The sequence below is a fragment of the Girardinichthys multiradiatus genome, chromosome 21 (assembly GCF_021462225.1).
Source record: "Girardinichthys multiradiatus isolate DD_20200921_A chromosome 21, DD_fGirMul_XY1, whole genome shotgun sequence".
In the NCBI taxonomy this organism is placed as follows: domain Eukaryota; kingdom Metazoa; phylum Chordata; class Actinopteri; order Cyprinodontiformes; family Goodeidae; genus Girardinichthys; species Girardinichthys multiradiatus.
In genome coordinates, this window is record NC_061813.1 from 22,522,755 (window position 1) to 22,528,754 (window position 6,000).

The following is a 6,000-nucleotide window of genomic DNA, read 5'->3' on the forward strand; positions in this document are numbered from 1 at the left end:
CATCTTGGTGAGTTTCCCAGATCCTTAAACTGTTCTCCTGGGAGACACCGGTCACTCTGCTGGACTCAAGCAGCTAATGAGCTGCCTTCTCACACTCCACCTGCCTGTTCTTGGACCGTCTGGTGCAGTCGAGGCAGAAAAAGCAAAAACGACTTGTAAATGTCCAATGTGCGACTTGACTGCACTGAAAATGAGCGCCCATTAATCAAATGGTGTCAACAAAACCATGAGGCTAGACTCTAGCTGAGTTAGCAGTTCAGTCGCATTTGCATTTTCAATGGATATTTTTTTTTTTTTTTTGCTACAAATGAAATTATTTTTTAGATATTTCATTTTCATTTATGTATGCTGAAGGAGACTAAAACAAAGCTGCATTCCATGGTGCCTATTACTTCTGTTGCAAGTCGCATTGAGACTTGTCTTTAATGCTACAAGGATGCCATCTAGTGGTAAGAATCCAAAAGGAGGCCAAACAATGTCAAACTACATAATAAGGTAATTAGGATACAATATCTCTTTGAAAACCTTTTAGGAGATGTACATTTTCTAAATATAAGTTTGGTGTAATATCTCTGTCTCCTGCTGGGTTTTGACTTCTTCAATACTGATGCCCTCTCACGCACAAAAAGATGCCTCGAAAATGTTTTGCTTCTAAACTAAATTAAAACCAGGAAAGAAATTGCAAGTAATCACATTCGTGCAGTTGGATTATAGCCAGATTGTTCAAAATGCACACTCAAGAAACAGGAGCAAAAGACTGAAATATACAGTAGACAAAGCATTGAAAACTGCATTTAAACTCAAACAAGAAGTTCATCAGATTATCAAAAAATCCCATTAACTTTAAAAAGTACAAATCTGTCTTTAATGTAATTGTCTTTCTTTAATACAGTCATTACAGTCATTTAAAATTTCTTAAAATATCCTAACTATTATGAGACAAACAATTAAAGTGGTACACCCAAAAATACATTGCCTGCTGAGTTGAAGAATCCAACAGATTGTCCTTGAAAACACATGCTGATCCTCAACCAGTATTAAGCTTTTTAAAAATGTTGACTACAGCCTAATAAACATAAGGTGGCATCAGTTAAAGTAGTGCTTTAAGAACAAAAAAGGTCTCCTTCACAGCTACAAACCTCTGGGCTTTGCAAGAAAACAAATAACATGGAACAGTGAGAGATCGAAAAACGTTTGATTTTCTGACAGAAAAATGCATCTGGCTGGTAATGATGGCTTCCAATGCTACAGGCATAACAGGTATATGCCACTGAAGCTCATCACTGCAGTCAATTTAATTCAGTTAATTTCAGTTTGTTTATATAGTGCCGATTCACAACGCATGTCATCTCAAGGCACTTTACAAAGTCAATGCAGTCAAATTCACTTTATTAAAGTTTTCAATCTAAGGAAAAGCCAGCAGATTGCATCTGGTCACTGACTTGCAGGATTCACTCCTCCTGGATGAGAATGTAGTGACAGTGGGCAGTTGCTTGCATTGACTCTGCAGCTATCCCTTAACCAAGCATGCATGTAGCGACAGTGGAAAGGAAAACTCAATTTTAACAGGAAGACACCTCCAGCAGGATCCAGCTCAGTGTGAGTGGCCAACTGCTATGACCGACTGGGGGTTTGAGAGGACAGGGCATACACACAAAAAGAACACAGAATCACTGATCTAGGAGTACTTTCTGCGTGAGAGGAAAGTAAAATGTTAGAGGCAGTAGTAGCTTCTTTAGTGGCTTCATCTAGGAGACAAAGACAGCTAAGCAGATAAACCCCGAGCCAGTTTTTATGTCTAGAAGAGAGACGGGGTTTAACGCTGAAAGACAGGGCCATGTGTATCATCTATAGAAAGAAAACATTAAGTTGTTGGTGTCACGGACTGACATTTTTGGACTTTGTTTGTGGCTTTGTGTTTGTTTACCTTTTGCTCAGATTTTTCTATTTTGGTTTTTGTATCATGTTTTTCTTTTCTCCCTCTTCTGCCTCCTAGTGTTTACTTCTTAAGTTATTTTATGGTTGTTTTCTTATTACTTGGTATGGTTTATTATTATTATTGTAATTATTATAGTTCTTGGTCTTCCCTGGATTCTATAGTTTTGTTTCTCTTTAGTATCTTTGTGGTTAATTGTGTTTTATTTGTTCCTTTGCACTCTTCTTGTTTACTAGTTTATTTTCTGTTTCCTTTCCAGTTAATTCAGTCAGTGTGGTTAGGTTTCTTTACTTTTGTATTCAGGTTTTCTTTATGGGTTCTTTGTTTGTTCTTAGGTTGTTATTGTTGTTCTTATGTTCCCTCTAGTTTCTCTGTTTACTTTAGTCATGATTATTCTAGTTTTCTTATTCCCCATTTGATTATTTATCTTTGTCTATAGGTTTCCTTGGTCTGTTTCTGTTTATTGTTTATTAGTTACTTTGCCCATCCTCAGTCTTTGTATTTGTTTCACCTGTTCCTTCTGCTTCTCTGCCTCCTTGTCACACCTGTTCCCTGTTTCGTTGATTATCTGCCTTTGTTATCTCACAGTATATACGTTGGTTTTGTGTCTTTGTTCAGTGCTGGTTCCTTGTGTTCGTCACACCTCGTTCTCGTCCATGATTATGCTTTGTTTTTTGCCACGTCTTGCCTTGGGGAAACCTGCAGTGATGTTGCTACGTTTTTTGACTTTGTAAATAAATCACTGAATTACAAAGATGATCCTGCCAAGCTCTTGTCTGTACTTTGGTCCGATCCAAAACCACACCGTGACAGTTGGCAGCAGCAGCTCAGCCTATGGCCCCTTACAGGACGGTGTCACGTCTAAACACAACCAGGCCAGATGTAGCCTCTTCTAAGAGAAAGAAAACAGAGTGAAAACATGAAGTTAAAAGTTGAAACAACACAAATAACGCAACATTGGAGAGTAGTAGGAGAATGAAGCAGAGTAAGGGAAAGTGGTCATTATGTCCTCCAGCATCCTAAACCTAAAGCAGCATAACTACAGAGAAAGCTCAGGATAATCCACTCTAACTACAGGCTTTATCAAAAAGGAAAGTTTTAAGCCTAGCCTTAAAAGTAGACAGGGTGTCTGCCTCACGGACTAAAGCTGTGAGCTGGTACCACAGGAGAGGAGCCTGATAACTAGGATCTGCCTCCCATTCTACTTTTAGTGAGTCTAGGAACCACCAATAAACCTACAGTCTGAGAACAAAGTACTCTGTTAGGAATATATGGAACAATCAGATCTCTGATGTATGATGGAGCTAGATCATTAAGGGCTTTAAATCTGAGGAGGAGAATTTTAAATTCTGTTCTGGATTTAACAGGGAGCAAATGAAGAAAAGCTAAGGTGGGAGGAATATGACCTCTCCTTTCAATTTTCATCAGAAGACCAGGACAGTTAGCCATATTATTGAAGCTAAGCTAACCTAGCAACCCTTTACCATGACGAGAAAAACAGTGTGAAATACAGAGGGTTCCCAAACATAAAGTGCAGCACCAAAAAATGTGTTAGAATAAGTCAAAGATGTCACACAAGAGAGAATTCGGATCAAATCGAGAGAGACTGACACACCAAATAATCCACTGAGTGTAACAGTGAAAACAGGGAGTAACGCAATACACCTTAGCCACTATTCAAGAGGGACAGGAAAGCTGATCCTTCAAGCCCACAATGCCTGACTCAAGGAGAACCTCTTCCAGGCGAATAACGCCCCTCTTTCGGACCAAACTGCATGTTCCCCTAATCTAAATCTCAATTGAAAACATTTGGGGGTTAATTAGGGAGTTAGTTTCAGTCCATGGATGCCCTTTGTGAAGCCATCTTCTTTACATATAGCTGCATTTCCACCAGGATGATTCACATCAACCATGCCTAAGATTTCAACAAGAAAGTTTGGCCTACTCACATCTGAGACTGCCATTATAAACTTCTCATCAACCGATGCATAGCCTGTTTAGATTAAGATGTCCTTTAAATTAAATGTCTTCTACATTTGTTTTTTGTTTTTTTTTATTTCTTGCTTCTATTTCTTTGTTTTGCATTTTCAAGCTCAACTCAACATCTGGTTGCAATACAGTATGTGAATAGTTGTAACTTTTTAGATTTAAATCAGGAGGGTATTGTTGCAAATTTACAAAAAAATACAATGGGAGAAATAAGTGCAGATCGTTACCACCCTTTTGTTTAAGTTCCACGAAGAAAATTGAGTCATTCGGTTGTGTTTCGATGCTGATGAATATTAGAATCCTTCACCTGTTTGGTGAAGATCCAAATGTAGGAAGACAGCAGCCAACAGGCAGGATTGAAAAATTGAATAATTATGAATAATTTTATTAATGCCTACAAAACTCCAAAAACTTGCAGGAACACAAACAGCTGAACTGTAGGACAAAAGCACTGGTCATGGCAATTTCAAAGAAAAGCAGGAACAAATGACTGAGCAATGACTCAGGTGTAAGAAAACACAGGGAACACTCAGGGGAAACGAATTAAACTCACAACAAACCAACACAAGACTAATTTAAAATATAAAAACTGAAACACAACAATAAAAAAAGTGACAAACTTAATAATAATAAAGACCTTAAAATCACGACACAGCAGACAGAACAGTCAATTTTGTAACTGAACCTTTTTGTTTAAATCTTTATTTTACTGCACTGCAATTCACACACAGTACCCTCCACATTTATTGGCACACCTGATATAGATGTGTAAAAAGCCTTAAAATAAATTAATCTTTTACTGCAATTGAGTTAATCTTTTATCTTGTCTTTTGTATTTTGAAGAGTGATCAATAGAAATGGGCATCTACATAACATCATTATCATACACCAGTGAAAAAGGAAACCTTAGATTACTAATGCAAAGCTCCTGTTTTCATCACTTTAATCAAGGTAATAAAGTATTCCATTTTTTGTTTCAAAGTGCTTCAGTTAAACATATTTAAAGGAAATGTTAGAGGTGCCAGTAATATTAGCTCTGTTGAGTATGTAACCAAGTGTGCCAAAAAATGTGGAGAGAGCTGTATAGCCCCTTTTCTATTGGCTCTTATATAATTAAATATTGTCCAATATTTAATAATGTTGCTGATAATACAGTAACTATGATTTATGTAATGTATATTATGTTTTCTTTATTTTACTCTCTTGCAATATGAACTGAGTTTACTGCTACTTTGAAGAGAAAAGAAGAAACACAAATTATCTTCTAATTTAGTTTTATTATTATTATTATTAACATTTTATTTTCACAATGATTATTGTTGCAGTGTTATTTCCAGAGTACACGAGTGTGGTCTTAGACTTTAGAGAGCTATAACTGTCTTGTCCAGCAGAGGTCAGTATTTATTCATAGATGTTAGCATGGTAACCGTCTGCAGATCTCTCTACTCACTGTTAGTAAACATCCTACAAACTTACGCTTTCCACGAAGTTTTCAGAGCTAATTCAAAACATTTATGTATTTTTTAAACAAGTGTTAAAATGGATTCAGACCAAATGCTTTTTTTTTTTTTTTTTAAATCATGGGTCTCAAAGTTTTTGCACAGTCCAATTGCTTTTATACATAAGCAACTTGTTGCATCTGAAATATAATTTCCATGAATAGGAAGGTCCTTTATGTCCAAAGTCAACATGAGGGGTTCAGGGAGGATGCCTTTGTAGCTACACCCAGAAACACTGAGTTTATGCCTTAAAACCTGCAGGAATCCAGCCTAAGATCTCCAAGACCACTTTCACTGTTTATTATTTCTCATCCTGTAGCACTAATATGAACGGAAATATTCAAATATCAAGTCATATTTCAGTCATATTTGTTTAATGGACACATTTCTTATTTGGTAAATTTACTCCTTTTCCAGAGAGCAACATTTTAACCGTTAAACTCTCATCTCTTCTCCTAAAACAGACATTTTACACAATACCCCAAAATGTTTCTCCACATTTTTTTTTTCATTTGATCTTTTTTTAATTTATTTGTAAATTTAGCAAACACTAAAGATTAGCACGAAAGTGCCTAT